Below are 19,033 nucleotides of genomic sequence, written 5' to 3' on the forward strand. Positions count from 1 at the left end.
GACAAGGGAAGTTTTCATGTTGTTTACAGGGAAAGTGGGCTTATTACTCAACACTGAAACCTCAGAGTTCAGTAACCAGCTGTTACTTACAATTCACATTCACCTGGATACTTACACAGACCCTACAGGTTTTCCAAATATACAGGTCATATAATTCAGACATGTGCATTTCCCAAAGATCAGACAACTAATTTACACTTTCTTGGCTGGCCACTGAATAAAGCATGTTTATACCCCACAGTAGATATTATACAAGAAAATTAATCTGGTTTTTTTTTTTGCTTATGCTTTCAAAAGATTTTAAATTATAGAGAAATTGATAATGTTATTTGCCAGCCAAATCTTTATTTTGCTCAATAAATCTCTAGATAAAACTATGTTAGGTAAGAAAATCTAAGGCTATAAATTCTCCAGGAGTTGGCTTTTTTATTACCTCACCAGACTTTCTGCTTTCATAAATAAGTGTCAGCTGAAATTAACCTGCTGTTTAGAGATAGTATAAAGCATCCCAAAATCAGCCTGAGGATCTAGAAGTCCATTTTTGGGGCATATGAACCTCTCGAATGTCACAGGGACAGAAGATAAGGCTAGATCCTTAACTTTGCATGGATAGAGCAATATGATTCTCTCCTGGAAAGATGCTAAGCAAAACCCCACGACAGGCTAAAGCCACTTCAGTAAAGGAAAATGAGGCAGGAAATGTAGTGTGTATTGGAATACATGTGGAATAAAATGGGCGGAGATTAAAGCACTAGTTAAGTCTAGTGATGGTGGGGCTATGTAAACTTGGTATAACTGCTTGCAAGAGAAACACTGTTCATGCGAGGAAACATTCTCAGTCTCAGAATTTAAGGGACACCTTTGATACTGCATACATGCTCTCACCTGATTTCAGCAGTGCTGTCCTCCGTGCAGCTGGTGTTGCACAGCACTGCCTCTGCACCAGTTTCGTTGGTGCGTTGTCTTACAGGCTGGCACAGGAGGAGACTTAGCAAAACCCAGCTGTTCAGAACAAAGAAAATACTCACTGTACTTCGACTCACTTGCTCATTTACTTTAGGCTTGTATCCTACGTGTCTCTGGCCTTCCCAGCTGCAGGAGAAAAGGGAAAGAATTTCCCTATAAGTTAGCTGATTTCATTTATGTCAAATAATTTACGTACAACATATGGATAACCTTTGGAATGCATTGCCACAGGATGTTGTGCATACCAAAAACCTGCGGGAGTATAAGAAACAGAAAAATTCACAAAGGAACCACTCCTCAGAGACTGTGCTAGGAAACATGCAGAAATAGACGCTTCTGGCTCAGCAGGTTCCTGAGCTGCAGGCTGCCAGCCAGCCGTAGAGCAAACTTTTCCCTACGGGCCTCAAGCCAGCTGATGCTGTGGAGGGCTTAATGCCTGCACCCTGCTGCAGGTCCCCTGGCAGCGCTCTCTAGGCGATGCCCACCCAAACCTCCAGACCTCAGCGAGCTCGGCGGGCTGACCTGGCACCTCAGGTCCAGACTGCAAGTTGAGGACGGCTCTGACCCCACTGCCCTTTTCACACTCTCAGGCTTCCTGCGTGTGCCCCGCCGTGGCCCTGGCCCACCGAGGGCAGCCACCGCCCGGCGCCCACGGCCCCGCAGGCGCTGCCCCCGACACGCGTGGGGAGCCCAGCTTCCCCGCTCAGCGAGGGGCCCGCGCAGCCGCCCCGCAGGTGCTGCTGGGGAGCGAGGGGTGACATACATATTAATGCCCACACGTAGCAATGCAGAGCCCTAGGCTGGCACCCAGGGACACCACAGGCCTCCTTTGCCCCCAGCGCCAAACCTGACCTTGCCGACTGTCCCAAGCCTGCCTAGCAACCGACTGCATCACTGCCCCCCATGGAGGCAGCCAATCAGCATGCCCAGATGACCGATTTCAATTTCCCCCTCCTTCTCCTAGCTGGCGCCATTTTGTCTCTCAGTGGTGGCGGGCACCATGGGTCCCTGACTGTTTCGGGGCCCTGAGGCCTGGGGTGGGGAGCAGCCCGTGTCCGTACCATTAGGCTCTCTGACCCTCCAGAGCAGGGTGGCTGCATGCACACGGCCTGCCGAGCAGAAGCCACAGATTGCACTAGCTCCTGTACGGGCCCAGGCCAAAGCCAGTCAGCCATTTTGAGGCACCGCTGATGGAGCCCTCAGCCTGTGCTCGTGCCATGGCACCAGGCAGTGTGTAACCATGGTGTGCCTCAGCCTCGACAACAGACGGCAATGCCTGTTGGCCCCTTTCTGTTGCCTCTCCCACCAGCTCGCAGAGGTCACCCTAGCTAGTTCAAGGTCATTTTTGCCCAGGCCTCAGCGCTCTCCGCTGTCTCAGCCAGCACAAATGCACAAACGCGCGGCGGAGGGGGCCTGAGCCGGCCTTTGGTGGCGCAAAACAAACCCTATGCTGCACAGATATAAGGCAGAAGCCAGTTTGAGTGTGTGAAATGACTGCTGGAGACTGCCGAGAGCTGTAAACAAATTTCAGGTTGGGCACAGAGTTCATTCGTTCAGGTTTTCCCTTAGAGATAATTGCTCCATAATTTTATCTCCTGATCAGCCTAAAGGTCTGCCTGGATAGATGGTGTTTAATCCAGACTGGAAAGCCACACTGATAAGACTCATGAAATAGGATGTATCTTCCTCAGATTAGGTTTTATGCCGGTAAGAAAAAGTGCCACTGGCATGTGAACACAGTAACTTTTGCAGAAGATTGCATCTGAGAAGATTCTTATGATATTGCCTGTGTTTTGTGGAGTTTTTGTCCCAGGGCCTTGAAGTCTAGATCTGGCTTTCCTTTCGGTGACAAATTTTAGCATAGTCTGGGGTGGTCACAGAGGGAGACTGCTCCTTGCCAGCTTTGGCAGGCTTCCAGATGCCTAAAATATTACAACATTAACATAGCCAGAAAGGCCTGGCCAGGTCCTTGCTCTGGGCCTGAGAGAGCAAAGGTGCTGTACTCTGGCCAACAACAGTGGGATTTTTGGGTTGTACTGGGCTCTTTCTCACTGCTTCCCTCACCTGGGAAGGTGACCCTGAGGTGCTGACCCTGTTTCTTGATTTCATGTAGGCCCTAGGTTAGAGGCCCTGTGGGGATGTGGGAAGTAGCTGATGTGACTTAATTTTGGCTTGTGGGAGCTCAGTGTGGTCCCTGAAGGCATTTGGGTTTTGAAGGCCAAAGATCTGCTCACCCTGCCTGACTAACTAAGATAGGCCCTGAAGGAGCAGTGTGACTCCAACCAGTGGCTCATTTGCTACAAGGCAACAGTCAATAATGGGGCAAGCAAGGCTATGTCATATTAACTGGAGGCAAATCTGTGTTGTACTGAGTGGTGGTAATACAGGACTTTTGGCACAACTAGGCAAATTTAAGAAGGCCTTTCTAGAAGTGCTTCAAATGCTGGCTGATGAAGAGTCATGCCTGGGAGCATCCTGAAGGGTACAACTGCGCAGCTGTAATCTGGTAAGCCTTAGCCTGTAGTGCAGTTGTACAAGGCAGTGGGATGCTGCCACTAGACTAGTCCTCATTTGCAATCTTGTCTGTAGTATGCTCATCTGAATGTACTGAAATGAGGAAAATCAAGCCTAGATGTTGTTATCCTTGTTTGTATACAGTCATCTTGGCACATTAATGTTCATGGAGGGCAAATTTTTTCCTGATACAGTCATAAAACGTGGGCATTATATCCAGGTTAGATAAGCTAGAATCCTCATTGTCATTTTGTTTTCTTAATAGGTTCACACCAGCCAGGGATCTGACCCTATTTCTATCATCTGCCCCAAATGCCAACAACTGCAGTCTGTTTCAGTTTAAATCAATGAAGAATATTAATAGCTTTAAAACAAATTAGTTTCAAATGGTCGCAAACACAATGAAAAGATGTAGCACCCTGTAGGCTAAAAGAAACATTGAAATCAACTGGGTGAATGTGGAACTTAATATGTACTGTTGGGATCTATAGAAATTCAAGAGCCAAAGGCAAGATTAGTTGGATTAGTGCTTCGGTGGTCCTTCATTATCCATTTCTCCCTCAGTGACATGATTTGTGTCTTCAGTTAACTGTGCTTATTAAATGAAAACGATGAAGGACTGAGGCAAAAGTACGTATGTAGAAGCAGGATGTTGAGTCTTGCTAATCTTGTTTAGAATATTATTGCATTTCATTATGTGGGAAATTTCATTGTGCTTTCCTACATATTATTCCAGTATGAGGACTCAGAGCCTCACTTTTGTCATTGAAAAATGGAGATGCAGAAATGTATTACAATTTTGGAGACTTGTCAAAGAGAAGATTAAGAGAAGGCAGAATCAAGTCCACCTGAATCTGGAGTTTCTGAGCACAGATCACTCTTTGCTTGCTTTAGTTTACGTTGCTTTCAAGGCTGTGATAACAACCAGAGAATCATTTGTGTTTAAGAGGATCCCAGCAGGTCTCTTACAGGGAAAGCACAGGAGGAAGGAGCCCTGTCATGACCTGAGTTCAGGTGTCACTGTTCTACAGACATGCTCAGCACTGACTATGCCAGTTCTACAGTTGTCTTGTGCAAAATAAAAGGAGGGAAGGGGATTTGTATATGCCCCAGGCAGCACAGGGAGCATGAGGGTATTGTCTTCTCAAGTCTCCAGTTGTCTGCAGCTTAATCTGAAAATCATCCCATCCGTTTTCTCATAATGCAGGTAGAAAGTATGTCCCAGAGCATATTTCAAATAGCCTTTTGAATAGCCTGTTAATCCAAAATAAATATGACAGCATTACTTTTTAATTTCTCATGGTTTCAAACAAAATTTAATTAGGCACACTACAACCTTAGAAAAATCTAAGAAACAGGGAAGTGATATTGATTCTTTATTGTCACTTTAATTGTCTATTTTGATGTGTTAAAACTGAAACAATCTTCCAGCTGCAATGTCTAATGAACTCCAAGATCAAACAAGATCTTGCTAATTACGAAGTTAATGAGGACAAGTTCACAGGCAGAGTTAAGTTAGTAATTACATGTTTCAAAGTATCTTGAAGCTCAATAAGATCTTCTTTTGGTGCTATAATGGTATATATTTTGCATTTCTCCTTTCTGAACATGTTACGGAAGGGCATCCTATGTATGGTATATGCTGCTAATCACGTGCAAACAGGGCACAAGGCAGACTTCAATAAATTAAGAGACTGGCTGTTTATAAATCAGTTCAACATTGAAATCTCATTTACATTTCTGCTATCGTATGTAATGTGTTTACACACAAATAATGTCAACATTAGCATGAGGGGGGAGTGAATTTAAATTCCACAGCATGTTTCTCAAGCCAAACCGTCAAGGAAAGGCAATCAACATTTTAAATGAGTATACAAGCAGCTAGATTTTCAAAAAAAAAGAACTACTAAATCAGGCCTTTGAACTCACAATGGCAAGATGAACCTTACAGATATATGCATTTCAAGGGGATGCTTATTCTGGGCACAAGTGGGACAGGGCAACCAAAGCTGTGCTATGTTTAAAACAAGTTATTCTTCTCAGTCGTGCCAGGAAACAACTGCATGTAACTGCTATTGTTTCTAGGACTTTGTCATCAAAGCTTATTCTCTGCTAATCCCCAGTTCTCCTGAGCTTCTGTTTTAAAATAGAGGGTACCACTGGTCTGGTAGCTCTACCTGCTGTCCTTCCACAATAGGCACTCCTAAAAGGTCTGCAAGAATTGCAATTGCAAAAAAAAAAAACCATCATGGACAACTAGATTGCTGTAGTTGCATTGCTTAATGCAAGTAGTAGAAGGGATGCAAGAGTCTGATTGCGTTCAGCAAATACCTTTGCTGAATTAAGCCATCCATTTCTTCTGCCCTGCATTAGGCAAACTACGTTGCACAGAAAAAAATGGTCATTGGACAGCATGTTGTGATTGCTCTAGAGCTCACATCCCCAGACTGAGAAAGGCAGACGGGGAGGTGACAGACACAGCGGTTACCAGAAGTACCACTAAATCTCCAGGAGTTCCAGACAAGTGACAGAACCTTGCAGCCCTGAGCAACATGGCTGTCTCACATTTCAGAATTGTAAATACATATATTATTTCAAATTTCTCTTAACAACTACTTGAGTGATGCATCTCCATTTGAAGAAGTGGAGAGGGCCAGATGCAAGGCACTGAAATGCAATTTTCTCTTGTTTTTCTATCAAATCTGTTTTTATAAAATGTAGTTCTTCAGTCTATGGTTACATGAGCCACTTTTTGATATCATTCTTGATTTATTTGATTCTTACTCCTACTTCACTTCCTCCACTACGCCAACACAGCTGTTCACATGACCCCTACAGCAAACCATGTCAAGAAATTGATCTGGGTGAGAAATAAAAGGTTATTTTCTTTTTTTTTTGCTGTGTTATTTTTCAACTAGATTAATTAATGGTGTCATTTCCTACAGTGCCACACAAATCATTATGTTGACACAAGAGGGGACAGATTAGGGTGGGATTAGAGGTGTAAAGAAAATTTGAAGAGAAGATAGAGGTGGTTTAAACAGCATTGTCACTGCTAGTATAATGCCAGTGTCAGTTTCCTGATTCAAAATGTACTTCTCCACCTCAGCTTGAAGAAGTAGATACAAAATTCTGTTTCTTAGCAACTTTTTCTTGGCAACTTAGCAATATGTGAATGTATTTTTCATTCTCTCTGTTTTTCTCCAGAGTGGCATCACCTGTACTCTCAGCATGAGATCTGGGGAGTTAACTGCTATTTAGTCTGCAAGCTAGGCTACAGTTAGATCCGTATTTAAACTGACTCTTTAGAAAACAATTTGTCAGAAAATCATAGGTTAGATGGCAATGTTCAAAGGCTTTCATTTGTAGTTAACTGACATGGAGTGGCAGTTTTTACCCTTTTAGCTAAGTTTCATTTGGAGATTCATATTCATTTCAATCAGAAGCTCAGATTAAAAATTAAAAAGTACAACCTGTGTTGCTAAAGTTTCCCTAACTGTACCCATAGCCCGCATATGCTTAAATCAGCCCTCAGTGAAATTTCCTCTCTTACAACCAGTTTATGGCCTCCCGTCTAACTGCACAGCACCACATGCTTTCTCTGCCAGTATTGGCAAAGGGAGCTGGAATAGCTCTTGCACTTCTCTCTCACTTGCTGCTGCTCCCATTTGCTTTGCAGCACTGAGCTCACTGCCGTTTCTGCTTAAGGGTCTGGTAGTGTTTCTCTTGGCCATTCTCATTTCCTCAGGCGAATTGGTTTCTATTTGATGGCTCCACATGGGAAACTGTTGGCATCAGAAGGACATATGCCCTCAGTCCCCTCTGACGATGGAGGAGGTACAAGGTGCCTAGCTCCACTTCTCTTCTCAGCATTGCCATAAGCTACCTTAGGCAAATTCCTGTTTAGCATTTTGGCTTTTGCTCCTCCTATCTGGTGGTGCATCCCCAGGCCTGGTCTGAAGAACTTAGACCTCTCACTTGGTCTGTGAATATTATAGAGAGATAAATTACTAAACCAACAGTATAGCAATCTTGTTCCCTGTGTGGATGTATCTCTCTGGCAGATACCCTGAGAAGTCAAAATTGGCTCTTAGAACTGGAAATACAAAAGGCTCTTGGATAAGCTCCTATGTGAGGGAAAGGACATAACAGAAGCTAGAGGGGAGTGAAGAACCTTGAGATCATACTGAGCAGAGAGATTCTTGATTTGGTGTTGTGTTTGAATAGTCTGCATAAGCAAAAACTGGTACAGCGTGACACTAGTCTTTCCTAAAGCTGAGGACACAGCCTGCCAGCTAGTAGATGGGGCTCTTTGTTTTACTACTTCCTTATGGAACAAAAAATCCTCTAACATATTTTTAATCTGAATTACCTTTTTCCTTAAAGCACATATTCTAACTTGTTGTTCTGTTAGCTTTGCATGTAGTTGTGCAACAAGTTTCTTTAAGCAGCCCCCAATAATACTAAGGGTTTTCTTACACCAATTAAAAATGGGGAATGTTTTCCATTCTGTGTTGCCTTTTGGTTTCACCCCTTTCAATGTGATTTTTGCTTTGTTCTTTTTCTATGCTAGGAGAAGATAATGAGGTTCACACACCTTCTGCTCTGGTGCTTGGAAATCTTCCCTGGGTTTAGTTCAGCCGCAGAAAGCTGAGAGGTTTCCCCTTGCATGCCGCCAGTTTTCAGTGTGTTCATATGTAGCTGACGCAGTAGGAGGCTAATCCCAACAGCAAACATTATACTCTTTCCATACTCACTTACACTTTGGAATCAAGGGTAAAAAGTTCTCTTTGAAGCCCCTTTTCTCTGAATGCTCTGGTAAGCTAACTTGGACTTCTCAGTCTCCAACGAGAATTCAAATAAATTGCAGTGCAGCTCAGTGACTGTAGCAATTGTTCGAGGCCCTTCCAGAATACTAGTCTTCCTGTCACACAGGATCAGAAGGCCATGCTTCCTTTTTAAGAAGTAGGAAGCCATTTATGTAAGCACAGCTGCAGGCAACACTCCTGAGCAAAGTTTACTGACAGCAAGTTTGCCTATTTTTAGCAATCTGCTGTATCCGAGTCCTTGTATTACAACATGCACCGCTTTAAGAAGTAGAAAATAATTATTTACTGAAATTATTTCTGATCCCTGGTCATAGGTTCAGCTGGAAAGTCTCACCAGTGGAATAATATTCAAAAGCTCATGCCCTTTTCTATTTCAATAACAATAGAGACACATTCTGTGCTCAATCTGGAAACAAATGTTGCCTGTATTTGGATCTCAGTGGGAGCTGTGCATGTGGAATTTGGCCCAGCAAATTGTGTTGCAAGACTCTATTTCTCCTTGCTGTCGTCCAAATCTTGATTCCTGCCATTTGTAGACAAATACAATTGACTGCAATAGAGGCCGTGTTAAAGTAAGTATCTACCCAAAAACAGAAACTTGCTGCAGATGTGCATGTGAATAGAAATATGGAATCATTCTACTGATATCTTGGAGGTTACTTGAAACTGAACTGGGACAAATAAGAACAGCATTGGATCTGTTCTATATCATGCTGCATGCCCGTTTTTATACCAAATCCCCTTCACCAGTTCCTTCAGCTTTCATAGGCAGGTCTTCCCTCTAGCTGTGGTTCCAAAGAAGAGAGACAATATTTGCAGTGTTACATATTTGAAACTCTTTCCTATGCTGGTCTGATTTTATTGGCACAATAGTGCTTTTTCAGACTTAGTGTAATGTAGAAAATTGGGTGATGTTTTATACATAGGTAAAAAGTAAAAGGATTTATCACAGGTAAGAAGTAAAAATGATCTCGGGAGGCATCCCCTTTCTTCCTCATGTGGAGAAAGAGAAAGCTTCCAAAAGGAGAAATTCAGAAGTGGGCCTAAGTTGCTCCACTGGGTGAATTTTTTAGCTGTAAATGTTACTGATTTAGATTGTTTTGATACTCATACATAAATGTTTAATGGAAACTAACTTTCCTGTATTGCGGATCAAGGAAATAAATGATATTTTTGGTCCAGATGTTGAAACCAAAACATTAAAAAAAACTTTTAAAACTTTTGATCTGAATTGAAATTAAATCTTGGAGAGATTATATGTATATAAAATATGTAAAAATAAATATAAAAGTGTATAAATACAAATACACATTTGTTTTCTATAGGAAAAAAAACAGGCCTAGAATGTTGAAAAATGGCTTGCTGGTTAAACTGATGTCCTGATAGGTAGGAGGGACCATGGCTCTGCTGTGAATCAGCAAGGGCCAGATCTGAACAAATATATTTCAGAGGAGGCACACTCTCGTGTTATGTTAAACATTTAAAATCAACTGGGGAGAAAGGTAGGTGGATTCTTAGGTCCCACCTGAAGAGGCGAGACACTTGTGCTTCTCTGTCAGTCCCTGCTCCAGTGGCTTAGCAATGAGTGTGACAACAAAAGTGCTAATTGCAGAGAGGAATGGGAGTGCAGCAGAAAGGGAATGCCAGCCAGAGGCTCTCACTGCGTCGGGCAGTGCTTCAGGCTGAGCTCGCTGATGTCGGAGCCAGAGCCAGGTGGAAAAGCTGGGCCAGGAATTCCCTGGCTCCACCAACTGGGAAACGCTAGTAACCTTCTCACCATTTGATGGGAGAGTCCCACACCAGGGGCAAGCCAAGTGGTTGTGGTCTGCTGAGTGCCGCTTGCTTCCCCAGCTGCATTTGTGCCCATGCACACCAGGGGCAAGCCAAGTGGTTGTGGTCTGCTGAGTGCCGCTTGCTTCCCCAGCTGCATTTGTGCCCATGCAGCAGTTCTGCCTGGAGATCCCCTCCCAAGGAAAGGCTATACTGGTGGGAGAGTGCCACCCTACTCCAACAGAGAAGGAACAAGCTGGTTAGGGCCTGGCCCTATAAACTGTGAAGCAAGAGGATGAATCACCTGAAGAAAGAGGAGGACTTGAACCTATGGCTTCTACCTTCTCTGGGTTGGCAGGATTCTGGGACATGAGGCAGTGACCCTTTGCAGGAGGGTGAAGGGGAGAGGAAGTGCTGTGATTTACCTCTGAACTTTTTCTTCCAAGGAAATCTAGTTTCTGAATTAGACCTGAATTTTTAAATAGTTTGGGATGATCCTGACTTCCTTTTGGGGTGAATTTCTTAATCATCAGATAATTTTCTTCATTACTTCTCTCTCCATACCACGTCTGCAGCTGGACCTTCAGCTCAAAATGAAATCCTCATGAGCAGAGCGTTCTCCCCTTCCTCTGTTATGGCTACAGAAAGGCCACAGGATGTCAAGACTAACAGTTCCACAGTTAACTAAACTTAAAGGTGATGGCTTCTCTCTGCGACATGTTTTACACTACCTAAGATCTCTATGAAGTCTAGGAGAAGTCATTACAGGCAGGAGCAGCATGACTCCACATATTTCTCTTTTTGATCTCTTTCTTTTCATAACATTTTCCTGTTTTTCCAGGCAGGAAGTTCTTTACAGCAACTCATTCACAGTACAGTATTCCCTAGAGCTGTCACATAACTGTGACTCTGAGAACTTATCTGAGAACTGATTGTGGGTCAGGTTTCATTTGAATCTATTTGGATCACTTAAAGTAACCTCAATATTGATGTCTGCTGAAAGTTTGTTAGATATGAACATATGCAGAAGGACATTTCTCCACTATTCTATGTAGTTACTCTGAAAATGACATAAAGTAAAATAATTCAAATGCCACAGAGGCAATGAAGACTAATAGGAGTGGATGAGGGCATGGCTCTGCCAAGTTTGTGCATGTTGAGAAGAGTTAAAACGTTATGCTGTTCGGCATCTTTTAGTAAATACTGGGCATTTAGCAAAGCTTATGTAAATAAATACGGTTACAAAACATTCAGCAGTCACGGTGCAATATGTGGCTTTAGCCTTGATGGTAATTAAAGCATTAATGTCAGAGGTCTGAAGCACAGCCTCTGCTAGCAGCCTCCCAAACTACGCCAATGGAAGAGTAGGTGAAGGGGCTACTCTTGGGCAGGAGGACGTAGTCCTGTTCTGCTGCATTTTGTGTTAAATTTCAGATGCCTTGCACTAATGAGAGCAAGCACTTCCCCGATCTTGAAGGCCTTAACCTATAGGGCTTAGAAATCCTTAGCTGCCTTTTCAGCTTGTCTGACTACTTACCAAGGTCTTTATTTTTTTTTTCCAGGGCAAGGAGGGAGGAGTGGAGTCTTTCCTTAGACCCCTTGTTCTCTCTGTTTTGCTGTGAATGTTACTGTGTGCTTGGTTCCCCCCTCCCAATGTGCTTGGATAACCCCAAAGAAAGAGAAGTCGTTTTTTTTTTTCATCCCTTTTCCCTGAGGAGAGAGCAAGAGAGAGGGGAAAAAAAAAAAAGAAAGATTAAGATGTAAGCTGGCTAGATAAGCCTGGAACTGGGTTTATTACTACTACTGAATGAGAGTACAAGGATATAAAAGCAAACCTGCTTTACTGGAGCTGGAGCGAGGTTGGTGGGAGACCTGCGCTGATTGTGTGCCACTCCGAGAAGGGATGTTTCATTAATTACACATTAACTATGTGCACTGAGGAGGAGGCAGAGGATAAAAAATGCAGATGTTTCTGCTGGCCAACAGAATGAAAACCACTCTTGATCCTGTCAAAAGAACATTTTGAATCAAAGGGCTCCACAGAAGTGGAAGAATGAGTTTTGTGGCTGAGTGCAATGGTGCGGCCTTTTAATCATTAAACCCTTTTATAGCGGTAAAATGAACATCCATTGTCATGGCCACTCCAATGGGGCCATCAGAGCTGGTGAAAAGGGAATGCTTTACGAAGGGCACTAAAACAGAACACAACCAGCCCCACTGCTGGATTTCTAAAGGTAACAACAGCAGTGCATGACAAAGAATGAAAAGACGGCCCAGGTTGGTTTGCTTAAATTACTTTCCTCCCCAAGCCCTCCTTACAAGCTAAACATGCACCAGCTATAATGAGCATTAGGACTTCACAGGCTGGCGGTTCTCCTCCTCTGTTGCCTCAGAGTTTTATTGTCTTGGTTTAATTTTTTCTGTTCTTTAAGTGAAGGTTACTTAGGAAAATGGATTGAAATGTTGTTTTATTCTTAATCACTCTCTACAGTTGTAGTAAAGGCATTAGCATTGTGAGAGAAGTGATCCTCTCTTCTTGCATCCATTGCACCCCCACCCCCCCACATACGCAAGGACAGCAACACTGCAAGACTATTTTTCAAGTAAAACTTCTCCAATCCATTTTTAGAAAGCAGACTTAATTTTAATTTGTCAGGCCATGACCCTGGAGTTTTAGTTATATTTCTTCCTTACCTCTTTCTTCTCCTTCCTTTTAATTTCTCAGTAGAAATGGCTTGGTAAACTATTTCTGACATCAGTCTAGGAAGAATAGAAGATTTATTTCCCAAAGTTCATATAAGACTTGGAAAACCATATTGTCAGGTTTTTTGGAGCAGAACTTGTCAGAGAAAAGTAACCTCATTTCACATCTAGGTTCTGCTCCAATAGAAAACAAAAGGGAATCAAATCCCTGCTCCAAGGTAATCCATCTGATGGACACATGCAGAATCTTGAAATTCTGGACTGTGACAGAAACCAGAAGACGACAAAAGCTAAAGATACCAGGGTTTTCTGGCTCCTAGCCAGTCATCCAAGTGACCTGCTGAGGATCTGAGCACTTTGGGAGCTCCAAGTTTTGAGGAACCAAGAGATCAGCTAATCAGAGACTTTCATTCCATCAGCAACTTTGTGAATTTGAATGCTGAACTCTGAACAAACTCTGAAAAAAATGTCAATTCAGCTGAATCAGTGGATTGGTATAAAAAAATATGGAGTATTTTAGACCAATTCTTTACTAATAACTTCCAGGATAGAACTGATGTTGACAGTTTTAATAGTTTCTGTGACATTTGGAATGCAAACACATATTTTAGACAGAAAATATAATCATATTTATATCAAATATAAACATAAAAGAGTGAATAGCAAGACCTCCAGGAGCCCTCAAAGCTACTTGCACTGTTCAGCCAGGAATAGCATTTTGCTTTTAGTTAAGGAAAGAAAAAAACTCAATGGCCCCATTCGTGTGATGCTTGATCCCCACAAGTGATATAATCTGAACTCCATCCTTCTTATGTAAAGGACAGAGATCTGGAGAAAGCCATCATGAATGCCCACATGAAGAGCCTTACTTTCATTGCCTCTCAGGAGGACTGATGGGATTGTTCCTTGGGAATATCGCTGCATTTGACCTGAGGAATTGCTAGAGCACCTCTGCTGGCACTAGCCTTTCAAAGCTCTGGAGGAGTCTAAAGTATGCAGAAAAATGCTTCTTTTCATGTCTTGTTCTTTCCATCAACTTACAAATCTTGCAAGGCTGCCTTTTTATTTTTAGAGAGACCCAAATGGTGGTCCTTAGTTATTTAGCTAACTTTGGGAGAGGCTGTGTAACTGACTCAGTACTTTGCTACAGTGAAAACACAAATCACTGAATAAGGAAGTAACAAAGTAGTAAAGAAATCACTTAATACAGAAGCAATGAAGTAAACAAGTGCTATAAAAATGCTTCGTCCCTGGCAGCAATTAAAAGGGATTGACAGACAATTCTGGGTGCCGTTCTGAGGGCCAGTGAGAATACGCTTCATAATTGGCCATTATGGCATGCTGGCCACGATGGCAGGGTGGTAACAGAACTGCTGGGAGGAGTGATGTGCCAGAAGCATTAAAAAGAGCCACTCGGAGAATGTCTTCAGCATTACAGATAACCTAAATGTGCCGAAGCGCTCCCTGCGCCCCAGTATGTTTGCTAAATACATAATTCAGGGAAGAGGTTGGACAGGTAAGGTCACTGATAAAAAACAATTCAGGATCGAACATGGCTGTGAAATGATCATGACACACCACAAAATGGTGTCCAGACCATTTATATTCAAAATTCTAGAGTCACATCTGGGCAAATTCTATCCCTGCACTAGCTGCAAAGGTAAGGAGGCTGTAGTGGGCCACACATCATCAGTTCCAGCCCTAGAGATGGCCTTCATGAGGACAGAGTATTCAGTAGCAATAGCTCAGGGTACAGATCCTGAAATTCTGCATAGATGCTGATCTAGAATCATGCTAGGAAAAACTGTATCAGTTTGAAGTATTTTCACTTTTCTGGTGCAGTATGGCACAGTCAAATCACAGGATCGTGATTCTTAGCTTCCTATTTTGCCTTGTCTGTGTTATCCGTAAGCTTTCAGCTGCATACTTGGAAAAATGCATAAAAGTAAAATGACAGCTTCTTATCATTTCAGCGTTAGCAGTTCCCTGCTTCAGAAATTTCTGGAGCATATCGAGATGGAAGTAAAACAGGGCATGGTCCAAATGAAATGAATTTAGAGTTGTCAGTCTGTGACCTGCAAGGAGAAAGAGTGCTTCTCTTATCATGGCTAAGCTAATCTTTCTACCTCTGCTGAAGCTAGCCTTCTGTAACAACTACCAAGCAGTAATGTATCAATCCTTTGCTTTGGCTGTGGCCCAAGCTGTAATCCACCAAGCCAACTAGTGTTTTCAATCTTCCTGATGCTGACATCTCCTTGGTTAGATGGTAAAACACCTACTGCCTGTGGCTGGCTCAGAGAGGTGTATTTCCTTGGCTAGGTTTAAAAAGAAATGATTTATCTCTTTAAAACAGCTACCAGCACCAAAAGAAGAGGCTTCTCACAGCAAGTCCCATCAGTCTATGATCGTCCCTCTCTTTTCTCCTACTAACAAACTGTTAACAGCGTCCCTCAACACTTCAGTCCTCATCCGTTCCTACCTTCCCCGTTGCTCTGAATTCTGCCTGAGCGCAGCTCCCTGCAGAGCCGGGACGTCCTCAGTGACAAGAGGGCTGACGAGCGGGCATCAGGAGTCGGAGCAGACCCTGCAGTGATGCCCTGTGTCCGAGCCCAAGCTCTGCAAAAAAGCAAAAAACATGTTTTCTTTTAACTGACAGCCAGAAGGGGCAGAGAGAGGAGACCACAAAAGAGTAAAACATCTTATATAGGTATTACAGCAAAATATCTTTTTCTTTCCTTCCCTATTTTATATTCTGCTGTATTCTCAGTTCCCTGTTCCAGCCAGCCCTGAATTCAGCTGCTGTATATTCAGCAATGCTACTTATTTCTGACAAGGAATATATCTAAATCACCTCACACACTTTGAGCTGGTCCCTGCTAAAATAACTAGTGTTACTACTGGCACATGAAGACGTTTATGTGTTAATTTTCTTTTTGGGTTTGCAATTGCTCCGTATTAATATACACTACCCTGAAAAAACTGAAGATGGTGGTGGTGCCTGAATGTGTGAGGAATGAAGCACCTCAAATACTGATGGTTTATATAAGAACTGGGGGCCACTGGCTCCCTGTGTACTCTAGAGCATACAGGATGAGACGCACAGACCACATGCCTGTAGAACTGTAATTATTCTACAGTTTTAAACTAAATAATTCAAGTAAAGTAAAATAGAAATATAGAAAATAAGGCAAAGAACTAATTAACAAGCGATTTCTAGTCTAGTTTAAATTCAAAATCCTAAAAGAATTTCCAATGGGACTTTTTTAGTGCTCAGCACAGGTCCAGTTAGGAAGACTTGATTTTCAGAAATGCTATGCTTTGACATTCAGGTCTGGTTACCTAACAAAAAGAAGGCACCCCTAGCTCCTGCTTGCTTTGAAAAATAGAGTCCCAGAGCTTTGCTAGGGCTGCAACAAGTGAGGGTGTTCAGAAAGTCACTTGTTTGTAAACAAAGCATTTTACAATTCCTGCAAGACATTTTAAGTGAGACTATGTCACATAAAGCTCCTCTGGGATCTGTAACAGCAGCAGCAGCACACAAAACAAAGTCACTTCTGCTGCTGCACTTTATTCTGTTGTCATGTTAAAAGCAATGAATTTATTTCCCCCTCTCAGCCCTCCCTCGACTACTGCAGCCCTGCAGTAAATCAAAAAAGTAAACTCTCATTCTCATTGTGCAGGGCTTACTTCCAGGCCTCTACAGTTTCCACAGTAACTAATTAGAAATTTGCATCTCTAAGAGAGAATTATTTAATACTGATGTAAGCCCTTTTATTCTGTGGAGCTTGGCCTTTTGCTACTCAACTTCTGGTAGATGTTGGGCCTTAAGGTCATACTGTACAAACTCTGAATGTAGGTGGCCCTAGTCTTGCTTTTTTTATTTCGGATGATTCATATCCTGTGAAGAAAATGTCTTGCCAGGTTTTTGTTGAATGGCATAGATTTGAAAGGCAGCACCCAATTCATTTAGTAGCCATTTGTTTTAAACTGTAACATCTTCCCCATTCCTCATTAGCTAACTCTTGTGTAATTGAGTCATGCATTTTTAGCCTTGTTAAACCAATGGAGTTAGGTCACACTGATGCACCTTTCCCATTAGTTCCATTTACTTTCCCCTTGCTTTCTGAGGTTAAGCAGGCCCTTTATTTTGCATGACAGAAAATAAAGCCTCAGATACTTGAAGTGCACAGACATTTGTTTTGTAGCTTGGTCACAGGTACTGTAAATCCAACATACTGTCCCATAGTTTCAGAGAAGATATAAAAACTGAGAGAAGAGGAAGTGGAGGTTGCAGATTGAAGAAAAGCCTTCCCTCATGTTCCTGCTCGAAATTGCGTTTTGAATATTTTTATCCCAAACCAGCAAAGCCCCCTCACACAGAATTGTTTGCTACCTCAAGCTTCAGCCGACTCCAAGAGGCTTTGGATCAGGCACCCACTGAGTTTTCCAGTTCAGGCTCAGCAGTTTTTCAGCTGTTGCATTTTCCCACAAATGAGCTGTAAAGAAAGAAACACAACCATTACTGCCCCTGTCTACCATTACATGAATATTGCCTGTCCCCTCCTGTGTCCAAGCTTTATAAAGCTGTACCTAAATGGACTTCAGTGGGGCCCATCTTACAATGTTATCAGTGAAAGAGGAACAGAGATGCTGGTTTCTTCCTACTTGCAATTGTTTCCAAAGAAGACTTCATAACTGAAGTGGAATGACTGCATTAACCAAAAGCTTTTTGGTTCCGGAGCTACAAATAATTCATGACCGTAACTTAATTTAACTTAAACGAACTGAGATTAAAATGAATGGAACTTCAAGAGCACCTCCATACCTTAAAACTGCCTATTGGAGGAGGTGTATGAGAGACACAACCATTCTGCACCTGTATTCATGACTCATATAATCCTTTTTTTTTTTTCTTTCTCCAAAGGAATCCTGGATTTAGACATGCATCTCAAACACAGCATGCATATTATGATCCAAACATTGTGAAAGGCAGATCAAAAACATAATAATGGGCGTTCTGGGTGAGACCCAAGATACATCTAGACCAGTATACATCTAGAAGAATGACCAAGAGCTGATGCTTAAAGAAGGATAGAAGAGCTAAAATGCAGTACTATGTCACTGTGCAGTTCTGTGCTGCTCTAGGGGATTCTTAACAAAAGCAATTTCCTCATATTGCCTTGTATAATAGCTTTTAATGTTTTTTTTTCTTCTGTGAATTTGCCTAGCTGCTTTCTGATCTCAGGTAAGACTCTGGTACCTGTAACATCCTGTAGCAAGAAGTTCCACAGCTTAACTATGCATCGAAGAAGTCTCCTTTGAAGAAGTTTTACTATGGCAAGTAGGAGAAGGGATTTACCTGGTATTTATTGCAATCCATTTCTCCTTACCTTGGAAAAAGTACCTAAGCTTTTATCTTATTCTTTACTATGACTGTGCTTCAGCCCCATTTTTTTTTTTTACTGTCTTTTAGTCAGTGACTGCGTCTATATTTCATATTAATTACCTAAGAGCAGAATCACTGCTCTAATTCTCATGATCTCATGACTCTTGCTGGGACTAAGGGATGCAATACAGTTGCCTGCACATAAGCATCTAATCCATTTAAGAGGCTTTAGGACAGGTTTTCCGGAAGGGCATCTGTCTCCTGTAGGCCTGTGTCAGATCTGCCACCCACCTGCTCCTTCCACTGAAGTGCACCTTCAGGGCAGCACCTGTCTGAGGATATTATAAGAGATTACCAAGACAAAATATTTCTGAAGGCGTCTGAGGAGTGTTAGCCTCTTGCAAAGACAGAATTCTGCTCCCCCTTCTACCTCTTACTATGGGATGGGAAACCAAACACACAAAATCAAGCAAATGTCAGAGCAGAAGAAGAAGAATGGGACTGGCAGAAATCTGCCATCCACCTCCTAATAGCTCTCTCCTCAGAGTCAATTTTTGACTAAAGCAAATAGAACAAAATGTAGAGAGTTTATCAAGGTGCCAGTGCCTCATCCCATTATGCTAACAAGGTAAATCTGAAGATATGTCCTGAAATTAATTTTTCCTTGTAGTATAAGCTAACTCAGTAAAAAAAAAATCAGCATTAACCATGGAGGCAGTGTGATAGGAAAGGTTAAATAAGAGCTCTAAGAAATGGAGAGGATCTTAATAAAACTTTTGATGTTTTAAACTACCTATGGGTCAAATATGCTTAGATAATCAGCCGATTTCCTTTTTTAGTAAGAGTGCTTAAGTCCATTCTAAAT

General features: G+C 42.3%; 1 protein-coding gene across 1 annotated transcript in view; it reads right to left on the reverse strand.

Annotated features, from left to right (window-relative positions):
- Window positions 1–17,249, reverse strand: part of OLIG3 (oligodendrocyte transcription factor 3) — a 29,849-nt gene extending 12,600 nt beyond the window's left edge. The window contains 3 exon segments of the mRNA XM_068936455.1: window positions 1,044–1,092; window positions 15,262–15,398; window positions 17,176–17,249. The gene's annotated coding sequence lies outside the window, so the exon portion shown is untranslated.
- Window positions 17,250–19,033: the final 1,784 nt, after the last annotated feature.

The sequence above is a fragment of the Struthio camelus genome, chromosome 3 (assembly GCF_040807025.1).
Source record: "Struthio camelus isolate bStrCam1 chromosome 3, bStrCam1.hap1, whole genome shotgun sequence".
Taxonomy (NCBI): Eukaryota; Metazoa; Chordata; class Aves; order Struthioniformes; family Struthionidae; genus Struthio; species Struthio camelus.